The sequence below is a fragment of the Pongo pygmaeus genome, chromosome 22 (genome assembly GCF_028885625.2).
Source record: "Pongo pygmaeus isolate AG05252 chromosome 22, NHGRI_mPonPyg2-v2.0_pri, whole genome shotgun sequence".
NCBI classification, from domain to species: domain Eukaryota; kingdom Metazoa; phylum Chordata; class Mammalia; order Primates; family Hominidae; genus Pongo; species Pongo pygmaeus.
Genome location: NC_072395.2, coordinates 32,368,326 through 32,381,898, shown reverse-complemented (window position 1 = coordinate 32,381,898; position 13,573 = coordinate 32,368,326). Strand labels below are relative to the sequence as shown.

Here is a 13,573-nt window from a genome sequence, read left to right as displayed (position 1 = left end):
GATAGTGTGATGCCTCCAGCTTTGTTCTTTTGGCTTAGGATTGACTTGGCAATGAGGGCTCTTTTTTGGTTCCATATGAACTTTAAAGTAGTTTTTTCCAATTCTGTGAAGAAAGTCATTGGTAGCTTGATGGGGATGGCATTGAATCTGTAAATTACTTTGGGAAGGATGGCCATTTTCACGATATTGATTCTTCCTACCCATGAGCATGGAATGTTCTTCCATTTGTTTGTATCCTCTTTTATTTCCTTGAGCAGTAGTTTGTAGTTCTCCTTGAAGAGGTCCTTCACATCCCTTGTAAGTTGGATTCCTAGGTATTTTATTCTCTTTGAAGCAATTGTGAATGGGAGTTCACTCATGATTTGGCTCTCTGTTTGTCTGTTATTGATGTATAAGAATGCTTGTGATTTTTGTACATTGATTTTGTATCCTGAGACTTTGCTGAAGTTGCTTATCAGCTTAAGGAGATTTTGGGCTGAGACAATGGGGTTTTCTAGATATACTATAATGTCGTCTGCAAACAGGGACAATTTGACTTCCTCTTTTCCTACTTGAATACCCTTGATTTCCTTCTCCTGCCTAATTGCCCTGGCCAGAACTTCCAACACTATGTTGAATAGAAGTGGTGAGAGAGGGCATCCCTGTCTTGTGCCAGTTTTCAAAGGGAATGCTTCCAGTTTTTGCCCATTCAGTATGATATTGGCTGTGGGTTTGTCATAGATAGCTCTTATTATTTTGAGATATGTCCCATCAATACCTAATTTATTGAGAGTTTTTAGCATGAAGTGTTGTTGAATTTTGTCAAAGGCCTTTTCTGCATCTATTGAGATAATCATGTGGTTTTTGTCTTTGGTTCTGTTTATATGCTGGATTACATTTATTGATTTGCGTATATTGAACCAGCCTTGCATCCAAGGGATGAAGCCCACTTGATCATGGTGGATAAGCTTTTTGATGTGCTGCTGGATTCTGTTTGCCAGTATTTTATTGAGGATTTTTGCATCAATGTTCATCAAGGATATTGGTCTAAAATTCTCTTTTTTGGTTGTGTCTCTGCCCGGCTTTGTTGTCAGGATGATGCTGGCCTCATAAAATGAGTTAGGGAGGATTCCCTCTTTTTCTGTTGATTGGAATAGTTTAGAAGGAATGGTACCAGCTCCTCCTTGTACCTCTGGTAGAATTCGGCTGTGAATCCATCTGGTCCTGGACTTTTTTTGGTTGGTAAGCTATTGATTATTGCCACAATTTCAGCTCCTGTTATTGGTCTATTCAGAGATTCAACTTCTTCCTGGTTTAGTCTTGGGAGGGTGTATGTGTTGAGGAATTTATCCATTTCTTCTAAATTTTCTAGTTTATTTGCGTAGAGGTGTTTGTAATATTCTCTGATGGTAGTTTGTATTTCTGTGGGATCGGTGGTGATATCTCCTTTGTCATTTTTTATTGCAACTATTTGATTCTTCTCTCTTTATTCAGGACATAGGCATGGGCAAGGACTTCATGTCTAAAACACCAAAAGCAATGGCAACAAAAGCCAAAATTGACAAATGGGATCTAATTAAACTAAAGAGCTTCTGCACAGCAAAGGAAACTACCATCAGAGTGAACAGGCAACCTACACAATGGGAGAAAATTTTCACAACCTACTCATCTGACAAAGGGCTAATATCCAGAATCTACAATGAACTCAAACAAATTTACAAGAAAAAAACAAACAACCCCATCAAAAAGTGGGCAAAGGACATGAACAGACACTTCTCAAAAGAAGACATTTATGCAGCCAAAAAACACATGAAAAAATGTTCACCATCACTGGCCATCAGAGAAATGCAAATCAAAACCACAATGAGATACCATCTCACACCAGTTAGAATGGCAATCATTAAAAAGTCAGGAAACAACAGGTGCTGGAGAGGATGTGGAGAAATAGGAACACTTTTACACTGTTGGTGGGACTGTAAACTAGTTCAACCCTTGTGGAAGTCAGTGTGGCGATTCCTCAGGGATCTATAACTAGAAATTCCATTCGACCCAGCCATCCCATTACTGGGTACATACCCAAAGGACTATAAATCATGCTGCTATAAAGACACATGCACACGTATGTTTATTGCGGCATTATTCACAATAGCAAAGACTTGGAACCAACCCAAATGTCCAACAATGATAGACTGGATTAAGAAAATGTGGCACATATACACCATGGAATACTATGCAGCCATAAAAAATGATGAGTTCCTGTCCTTTGTAGGGACATGGATGAAATTGGAAATCATCATTCTCAGTAAACTATCGCAAGAACAAAAAACCAAACACCGCATATTCTCACTCATAGGTGGGAACTGAACAATGAGAACACATGGACACAGGAAGGGGCACATCACACTTCGGGGACTGTTGTGGGGTGGAGGGAGGGGGGAGGGATAGCACTGGGAGAGAAACCTAATGCTAGATGACGAGTTAGTGGGTGCAGCGCACCAGCATGGCACATGTATACATATGTAACTTACCTGCACATTGCACACATGTACCATAAAACCTAAAGTATAATAATAATAATAATAATAAAATAAAAAAATAAAAAAGAAAAAAAAAGAAAGTGTAATCTTTTCAATAAATGGTGATGGAACAACTAGACCTTCACACACAAAAATATTAATCTGGACACAGACAATACACCTTTCACAAAAATTACCTCTAGATGTATCTTTCATACACCTAAATGTAAAACACAAGACAATAAAACTCCTAGAGGATAGCACAGAGAAACTCTATCGGTTGTGGCGTGACAGTGACTTTTTAGAAACTACTCCAAAAGCATGCTCCATGAAAAACACAATCGATTATTTAGATTTCATTAAAATTAAATACTTATGCTCTGCAATTAAAATTGTCAAGGGATGCCTCCAGCTTTGTTCTTTTTGCTTAGGATTGTCTTGGACATACAGGCTCTTTTTTGGTTCCATAATAAATTTAAAGTAGTTTTTTTTTCTAATTCTATGAAGAAAGTCAATGGTAGCTTGATGGGGATAGCATTGAATCTATAAGTTACTTTGGGCAGTATGGCCATTTTCACAATATTGATTCTTCCTATCCATAAGCATGGAACGTTTTTCCATTTGTTTGTGTCCTCTCTTATTTTCTTGAGCAGTGGTTTGTAGCTCTCCTTGAAGAAGTCCTTCACATCCCTTGTGAGTTGTATTCCTAGGTATTTTATTCTCTTTGTAGCAATTGTGAATGGGAGTTCACTCATGATTTAGCTCTCTGTTTGTCTATTATTGGTGTATAGGAATGCTTGTGATTTTTGCACATTGATTTTGTATCCTGAGACATTGCTGAAGTTGCTTATCAGCTTAAGGAGATTTGGGGCTGAGGCGATGGGGTGTTCTAAATACACAATCATGTCATCTGCAAATAGAGACAATTTGACTTCCTCTCTTCCTATTTGAACACCCTTTATTTCTTTCTCTTGCCTGATTGCCCTGGCCAGAACTTCCAATAATATGTTGAATAGGAGTGGTGAGAGAGGGCATCCTTGTCTTGTGCCGGTTTTCAAAGAGAATGCTTCCAGCTTTTGCCCGTTCAGTATGATATTGGCTGTGGATTTGTTATAAATAGCTCTTATTATTTTGAGATACAGTCTATCAATACCTAGTTTATTGAAAGTTTTTAGCATGAAGGGCTGTTGAATTTTGTTGAAGGCCTTTTCTGCACCTATTTAGATAATCATGTGGTTTTTGTCATTGTTTCCGTTTGTGTGATGAATTACATTTATTGATTTGCATATGTTGAACCAGCCCTGCATGCCAGGGATGAAGCCAATTTGATCATGGCTTCAAACTATACTCCAAGGCTACAGTAACCACAACAGCATGGTACTGGCACCAAAACAGATATATAGACCAATGGAACAGAACAGAGGCCTCAGAAATAACGTCCCACATCTACAACCATCTGATCTTTGACAAACCTGACAAAAACAAGCAATGGGGAAAGGATTCCCTGTTTAATAAATGGTGTTGGGAAAACTGGCTAGCCATTATGCAGAAAACGGAAACTGAACCTCTTCCTTATGCCTTATACAAAAATTAACTCATGATAGATTAAAGACTTACATGTAAGACCTAAAACCATAAAAACCCTAGAAGAAAACCTAGGCAATGCCATTCAGGACATAGGCATGGGCAAAGACTTCATGACTAAAACACCAAACGCAATGGCATCAAAAGCCAAAATTGACAAATGGGATCTAATTAAGCTAAAGAGTTTCTGCACAGCAAAAGAAACTATCATCAGAGTGAATAGGCAACCCACAGAATAGGAGAAAATTTTTGCAATCTATCCATCTGACAAAGGGCTAGTATCTGGAATCTGCAAAGAACTTAAACAAATTTACAAGAAGAAACAAACAACACCATCAAAAAGTGGGCGAAGGATATGAACAGACACTTCTCAAAAGAAGACATTTATGTGGACAACAAACAGATGAAAAAAAGCTCATCATCACTGGTCATTAGAGAAATGCAAAATAAAAGCACAATGACATACTATCTCATGCCAATTAGAATGGCAATCATTAAAAAGTCAGAAAACAACAGATGCTGGAGAGGATATGGAGAAATAACACTTTTACACTGCTGGTGGGAGTGTAAATTAGTTCAACCATTGTGGAAGACAGTGTGGCAATTCCTCAAAGATCTAGAAACAGAAATACCATTTGACTCACAATCCCCTTACTAGGTATTTACCCAAAGGATTTTAAATCATTTTATTGTAAAGACACATGTACACATATGTTTATTGCAGCTGTGTTCACAAAAGCAAAGACTTGGAACCAACCCAAATGCCCATCAATGATAGACTGGTTAAAGAAAATGTGGGACATATACACCATGGAATACTATACAGCCATAAAGAAGGGTGAGTTCATGTCCTTTGCAGGGACATGGATGAAGCTGGAAACTATCATTCTCAACAAACTAACGTGGGAACAGAAAATGAAACATGGCATGTTCTCACTCATAAGTGGGAGTTGAACAATGAGAATATGTGGACACAGGGAGAGGAACATTACACACTGGGGCCTGTTTGGGGGCGGGGGGCTAGGGACGGATAGCATTAGGCCAAATACCTAATGTAGATGACGGGTTGATGGGTGCAGCAAACCACTATGGCAAGTGTATACCCATGTAACAAACCTGCACGTTCTGCACATGTATCCCAGAACTTAAAGTATAATAATAAAAATAAAAAATAAAAATGTCAAAGGAATGAGAACACAAGCCAAAGACATGGGGATGTCAGGCAGCAGAGAGGCTCTTCCTCTGCAGTTGGTCAGTAACGTTCTGTGGTGCAGGGGAAGAGAGTGATGACTCCCTCATGTAATTCGCTTCTGGGCCTTGAAGGAATCTCCTCCGATTACTGACTCTGTGCCTAGGTTTATTCTGCCAGGTTTTCTGGCCCACGGGTTTCACTAAGGCAGAGGCTGGTTGGCAGACAAGTCATATCCTTACCCATTGGATGCTGGGAGGGAGACACATGCCTGCTCCTCAACCAGCCTGCAAAGCTGGGCACCTCACCTCTCAGTGATCTGAAAGTTAGGGCTCCTCTCTGTCTGGGTACTGCCCAAGCCAACAAGTCCTGGTTGGCTGGGATCTGCAGAGGTGTTGTGGGTTGGGGTCACCTAATCTGCTGTCCGTGTGCTTCCCAGGAGAACGCAGGGTTGCGCATGCAAATAGAATTCAGGCAGAAGCAAGATTGCTGGGCTGGAAGCTCTAGTGAGTGTGGTCCATTCGTCTGCTAAAGGCGGGGATGGGTGGAGCTGTTCACCCTGCCCTCTGGGTATTTCCCAGGGCAATAGGAGGCTGTGCTGCTCAGCAGATTTCAGGGAGAGTTAAGGCCCTTAGGCTGGAAGCTCTAGCAGGCGTGGCTTGCTTGGCTAGGAGAGGTGGGGTTGGTCGGAGTCACCCCCTCCTGATATTCAGGGGTTTCCTGGGACAACAAGAGACTGCACCTGGCGGATGAATTCACTCAGGGGCAGGAAAGCTGGGCTGGAAGCTCTAGCGGGCGTTGCCTGACTACCTCACTGTCTGCTCTCTGAGAGGTGTTTCCTGGAACAAGTGGTTGCGCCCAGCAGCTAAGTTCAGGCATACGTGGAGCTCCTGGGCTGGAAGCTGGCGCTGAACCCTGTGCATGTGTAGGGTGGTGGGGCGGCTGGCGGCTGGAGGGAAGGGAACAATCCTGCTGCTCCTGGGCACTGTGACTGCAGTCTCTACTGGGGAGATGGCACTGGTGCCTCTGTTCCAGGGTCCAAGGCTTGTGGAGGTCCCCTTGGACTTGAGAGCTGCCTCTGCAACATTTTCGGTGGCTCTCTGCCTCAGTTTAGAAGCTGGTGGGAGGGTGCAGGGAGGCCGGCGGGGGGAAGAGGGGCGGTAGTGGGGCTGTTCCACTCGGAACCTTACACAGGTTCCCGCGGAGAGTGTGAATCCTCAGGGGCGTCTTACTCACCCTTTCCTGTGTTGGGGAGCTTCTCCTGGCTCCGCATTTATCCCAGACAGGCTGCTGCCCAGCTGCACTCCTCTCTGCTCTCTGTGTCGGCTTGCTGCCTTGATGGAGTCCGACGTGGTTTCTTAGACATCAGCTTGTAGGGTCAGTGTTCACCAGCCCTTTGTCTCCTCCCTGTGAGAGCAGCGCGCAGGAGCTGCTTCTAGGCCGCCATCTTGACTCAACCCCTCTTAATGATTCCTGTGTCTCCGGCTTTTAGAACTAAAGCAGTTATAAGAACATAGACATATTCCACTCAGTCGGAGTGTTCATAAAGGTGTTCATTTTGTTTGTTTATTTATGTATTTATTTATTTATGTAATCCCTGCAGGATAATTCTAAGTTGGTTTACTGACAACTCTACGGCAAAATATTTATCTAATGCATTTGTCTTTCTTCAGTACCTTTTCTCCATGTAGTTTTGTTTGAGATAAAAGACAGACCCTCCAAGTTTTGAGGTAAAGCACACCTTAAAAAGAAATTATTTTAAAACCACAGACTTCAAGCTGGTGTGGAAATAAAATTCTTGTTTTTAAATTACACTACTAAAGATTTAGATTTTTTTTTTTTGTGACGGAGTCTTGCTCTGTCGCCCAATTACCAATAAATATATATATAGTAGTGAAGCATGCCCCACATGAAATATAGTTGATATAACATCCATAAACTTTTGCTTAGATGAAAAAGAAAACAAAATTTAAGAATAACTTGATTATTTGAACAAGTCATAACATCAAACAACCGTAAATGGAAAAACCTGGGCTGTATTTAAAAAGAATACATGCTGGGCTGGGCACGATGGTTCACACATGTTATCCCAGCACTTTGGGAGGCAGAGGCAGGTGGATTGCTTGAGCCCAGCAGTTCGAGACCAGCCGAAATTACAAGAATTAGCCAGCGTGATGACACACGCCTCTAGCTCCAGCTACTCAGGAGGCTACTCAGGAGGCTGAGGTGTGAGAATTGCTTGAGCCTGGGAGGTGGAGGTTACAGTGAGCCAAGATGGCACCACTGCACTCTAGCCTGGGTGACAGAATGAGACCCTGTCTCACAAAAAAATAAATAAATAAATAAAAGAAGAGAGAGAGAGAGAGAAGGAATGAAGGGAGGGAGGGGGAGGGAAGGAAGGAAGGAAAGAAAATGAAAAGAAAGAGAGAGAAAGAAAAACAGAAAGCAAGCGAGCAGGGAGGGAAGGAGGAAGGAAGGAAAGAAGGAAGGAAAGGAAGGAAGAAAGGGAAGGAAGGAAGGGCATACATGTATGCTTTGTAAATTATGCTTTTTGAAAAACAAACTATTAAAACTGTAAAGTTTGCAACTATCTAGAAATTTTAGGAAAAGTTACATATATATGTGTATATATATATATATATATGTGTGTATATATATATATGTGTATATATATATATATACCCTGTATTCAACACTACTCTAAACAGTAGTTTTATCTCAGAGAACAATATAGACAGAAATTTCTACATTTACACAGCTTACATTATTGCAGGAGATAAATAATAATACACGTAATTGTAGACTACATTTTATAATGTGCTAGAAAATGTTAGGTATTATGTTGTTAAGGTACTTGCATCTTTATTTTCCAGTATTTTACTCAAGAGACAGCTGTATATATGTTACTCCAATGGGCAATGCCTTTATTCTTTTTCAGCTGGAAGTTCTTATTCTATTGGACTATTTTTTAATTCTATGAGCAACAGAAAATTCATCTGAAAACAATCTAATTATTTCAGTTATTTTTGAAAGGCAGTATTTGTTTTACAGTCTAAGGAGCATCAGTTTAAATCTTACAAATACAATAGACAAAATTTGGAAAATGTTTTACACTACTAAGTTTTTCTATATTCAACAAAATATATTACGCCTTTATTAGAACACTATTACTTGCACATATTTCAATGCAATGTAGTTATTATTTTTCTATTTCCTTCCCCAGCGATATTAAGCACCATACTATGTCTCAGCAACATGCATATGTTTGAATGGAGTTCATGAAAGGTAAGAGGAAATAGGGTGGAAATGAACCACTACCTCCTGATCATAGTTCATTTATCTGTTTGGTGTTATGAAGCTTTAAGATGCTTCAGCTTAACCTAATTTCCACTATCTAGAGACATTAAGAGTATTTTAAACAATGTTGAAAACCAGACACTTGATTACTTCATCAGAGGGGTTAAACAATGACAATCTGAAGGTGTACAAATAATGCCACTCCATAATTATTGGACTGAGATTGGTGTTGTAATGCAAATAATAAGATTATATCCTCAGTTAAATTATATAAGGCATGGTAACTTCCATAAAAATGTCACCATATCCACTCATATCACTAGCTCGAAAATATGTGTCTTCAATTTGATTACACAGAATAGGTTTTATTATGAAAATAAGTAATAAATTAGCCTACAGAAAGGAATATTTTATTATTGGCACAGAGTCATCTACAGAGTCAAGGAATACTACTTCATTAGTACTTAATCATCAAATGTTTTTTGTTGTATAAGACTCCCTTGAAAATGCAATGCAATTGCTACAGATTTTTACTTACTAAGTTATATATATCACCATCCACATTTCTGTATTTTCTTTAGGCACTCTGTGCTATATGCAAATGGAACATATTTTTCTCTCTTAATATTTGATTCTTTCTATTGTGGCAGGCAGACCCTAAGGTTTTCAATCTCTTGGTGTTAAAGCCTTTGTGTAATCCCCTTCTTTAGAATGTGAGCTAGACTTGTGACTTGCTTCTAACCCACAGAATATGACACACATAAAGCAATGTCACATCTGTGATTACATTACACTGTGTAAAACTGTTCTGCTTGCTCTCATTGTCCTGTTGATCTTTAAGAAGCAAACTGAGATGTTTTGGTGAGGGTCTGCTTATTAAAAAGGTTACGTGGCAGAAAAAATAAATGGCTAAGCACTAAAGGTGGCCTCCGTTTGACAACCTTCATGGATCCAGAGCCCTCAGCCATAGAGCTTCAAGAAAACAAATTCTACCAACAGCCTACATGAGCTTGGAAATGAGTTATTTTGCCATTTGAGACTCCAGATAAATAACACACCCTTGATAGCAGATTGTGAGACCCACAGTATTTTTCTGTATTATGAATATATAGTTACCACTCTTTCACCAATGTGCTGTTTTTAGAATCCTGCTAAACAATAAACAAAAATTATTCTTATTTGTGGCTAATGAGCAAGAAAATCTATAACACAATCAAATAGGTGTGTACTTGTTGAGTTAAAAGACGTAAATTTGAATAGATATCATCAAAATAGTCTCCCCAAATTAGGATTTAATTTATCCTTTTATCATAGTGCAAAGAATTCGTGGTCCAAAGGAGATTTAACCTCCACTACCTTAAGAACTCAAAGCTAGCACTGCCAACAGACAATGGATTTTAGAGACTGCCCTAGATTCATTGCCAGTGTTATCTCTGAAAATGAGATTTAGCTCATGACACATATGACACACCATTCATCTGCATGATTCATTCTCCTTCAAATAACTCAATTTGGGGTGGGTTTATTTGATTGACAAAGAAAATATCATAGGTGTGTTGTTGAATTACAGGTAAAGTTAGTAAAGTGACTATCTACCATGACTTGTTTCTTTAGTAAATTGTATTGCAATGTTGTATATGCCCAAAATATAAAGTTCACCAAAAAAAGGCAAATGTTCACCCTATATTAATTTATTCATTTATCTACCAAAGCAATTCTAGACCTGTTCTAGCATGTTAGTTATATATATAGACTTAGGTATGCCCCAGAGTATTACTGCTATAAAGAACTACCTGAAACTGAGTAATTTATGAAGAAAGAGGTTTAATTGGCTCACCGTTCCACAAGCTTAACAGGAAGCATGACTGAGAGGCCTCAGGAAACTTACAATCATGGTAGAAGGTGGAGGGGAGGCAAGCACATTCTTCACATGGTGGCAGGAGAGAGAGAGAACGAGGGGGGAGTTCCACACGGTTTTAAACCATCAGATCTCATGAGATTGAAATCACTATAGTGAGAACAGCATGGCGAAATCTGCCCTCATAATGCAATCTGCCCTCATAATGCAATCACTTCCCACCAGCTCCCTCCACCAACATTGGGAGATACAATTCAACATGAGATTTGGATGGGGACACAGAGCCAAACCATATCAGATATATTTGCAACAACAGTTTACAGAGAATAAAAAAGCCAAAAACAATGCACTGAAAAGTTACTGTATCTGCAGAGGTAAAGGAGGCAAGCATAAAACAGTCTTTCTAGAAGTACGCATGAGAGGATTAGCAGGGAGGTAGAAAAGGTGCCAGACCAAGGGGAGGATAGCTTATTTGTTTTTATGTATTTTGAAAAGTGATACTCTTGCATAATTCCTATGCTTAGACCAAAGTGTCCATAGGCAGAGTGAAATTAAAGGCAAATATAGATTCATATATGGAGAAAGGATCTGCTAGAAATGAGAAGATAAATGTTTCAGGTGTATATATAAAGAGGGACAAGAAACTTCTTGTTTCAGGGGAAACTTCACAGAAAAAATATTATATGTATTTTTAAAGTCCACACTTTCTGAGTTGAGAATGGAAATAGAAAATGATACTCTGACAGAGAGAAAGGCATACCTGCCCAGAGCTACAGAGAGCATGCCAAACTTCATGTAGGGCTACGATACGGTTTGGATATTTATCCCCTCCAAACCTCATATTGAAAAGTCATCCCCAGTGTTAAAGATGGGACCCGGTGGGAGGTGTGTGCGTCGTGCGGACACGTCACTCGTGAGTCTTGACGCTGTCCTCACAACAATGAGGGAGTTCTCCCTCGGAGTTCACATGAGATCTCGTTGTTTAAAAGAGTGTAGCACCTCCCCGCTCTCTCTCTTACTCCCCCTCTTTCCACGTGAGACCGTGGCTCTCTCTTCACTTTCTATCATGATTATAAGCTCCCTGACACCCTCATCCAAAGCTGAGCAGATGCCAGCACTATTCTCGTAGAAGCCTGCAGAATATGAGCCAATTAAATGGCTTTTCTTTATAAATTTTCCAGCCTCAGTATTTGTTTATAGTGACACAAATGGAATAACACAGGCTATTTTGTATTTTTATTTCTTTGGGCATAACTGCTTTATACTTACTCTTTTTCAGTTGTTTTCTCCTGAAGAACTTTTATTTACTACGTAAAATAGGAACAGGCATTATTTCCTCAGAAAAATCCTTCTTCTCTTTTTTTTGTAACATGAAGTAAGATAGATCCCACTCCATATTTGTTCTCTTTTTCACAATGCTGTATATATCTACTCATATATGCATATATTTTGGTATATATAACTGTCTACATTTTGAAAAATACTTTGGAAAAATATTATGGAAGTTCCACAAAAAAAGAAAAATAGAATTATCATCTAATCCAGCAATCCCGTTTTTGGGTATATTCAAATGAATTGAAATAAGTATGGTGAAGAGATGTTTGCACTCCTATATTCACTCCAGTACTATTCACAGTAGGTAATATTTGGAAGAAACATAAGTATCCATCAGCAGATAAATACATTTTAAAAATGTGATACACACAGAAACACATAGATACACACACACACACAAACACAGAGAGACAGAGAGAGCATGCAATATTATTAAGCTTTTAAGGTTTGCAACAAAATAAGCAAATCTGGAGGATATTATGCTAAGTAAAATAAGCCAAACACAGAAAAACAATTATCACATGATCTCACTTATATGCAGAATTAAAAATTTGAATTCATAAATGCAGAGAGTAGATTTGTGGTTATCAGAGCCTGAGGGATGGGGAGGACATGGATGGGAAAAGGGAAAATTTTGTTCAAAAGACACAAATTTCAGTTAAATGAAAGGAATAACTTCTGGTGATCTATTGCACAGTGAAGTGACTAGAGTTGATATTTATGTATTATATATTTCAAAGTTGCTGAGAGGAGATTTTAAAGTTTCCTCACTGCAGAAAAAAAAATGGTAAATATGTGAGATAATAAATATGCTAAATTTGTTAGCCTGATATGGTCATTCCACAGTGCATCAATTTATTGAAGCATCACATGCTACGCTGTAAATAAGTAAAACCATTTTTGTTAATTAAATGTAAAATTGTTTAAAATGTGAAAACTGCTTGACCCTTTAATGCTTTGCAGCCTACATTGCAGAAATAATCTAAGGTATTACTGATAGGTGTTATCTAACTTTTGTATATATTTTACTGTAAGAGAAAGACATTTACCCATAGAAAAAAACAACACTCAACTTGGGAAGACTTCAACCTCTTCACTTTCCAACCTCCACTCCCTTCAGAGGTAGAATTTTTCTGAAAGGATCAGGAGAATGTATTTTCTCTGCACAATTTTCTCTCCAAGAGAAGTATACTAAAAATGTTTGCTTCTTATACTCCACATAGCCATCATCTACCACAGTCATTCATCTGGACTTCAAGTCTGGCCTGCTGGGAAGTAGGTCACCACCTCTACACTGGGCCACTGTCAAGATCCAGCATGTGCTAAAACTTAATCACCACTCTATTTGGTAGCAATCCAAAGTGGACCAAAACATTCCCTAAGTAATACCACGGTCAAAAATATAATGTCGATATGTCAAATTTTGATCTCTGTGAGTGGATACTAGTAAATGGAGAGTTGTTATGAGTAGGATAAGAGGAAAGCTGTTGGTTGTTTCATAAAAGCAAAGAAAATTAAGGAAATAAAAGTAAGCCATCAACAAGTACATGTCCAGCATTAGGAGATATACCTAATGTAAATGACGAGTTAATGGGTGCAGCACACCAACATGGCGCACAAACCTGCACGTTGTGCACATGTACGCTAGAACTTAAAGTATAATAAAAAATTTTTAAAAAATACTTGTCCTGTTTAATTTCTAATGTTTTCCTGAAATACGTTAAATGTTGGCCTCTCCCTAAAAGAGGAGAGGGCCCTCCCTCTTTATAAAATTTATAGCATGGTGTAATACAAGGCGAAAAATGTCCTAGTAGA

The 13,573-nt window shown here is 38.9% G+C and overlaps 1 long non-coding RNA gene across 1 annotated transcript; it reads left to right on the top strand.

The window, feature by feature from the left end:
- The first annotated feature begins 6,480 nt into the window (after window positions 1–6,480).
- LOC129022567 (uncharacterized) lies at window positions 6,481–13,276 on the top strand. The gene is made up of 3 exons (XR_008496472.1): window positions 6,481–6,817; window positions 8,492–8,553; window positions 12,982–13,276. It is a non-coding gene; the product is annotated as an uncharacterized LOC129022567 (long non-coding RNA).
- The last annotated feature ends 297 nt before the right edge of the window (window positions 13,277–13,573 follow it).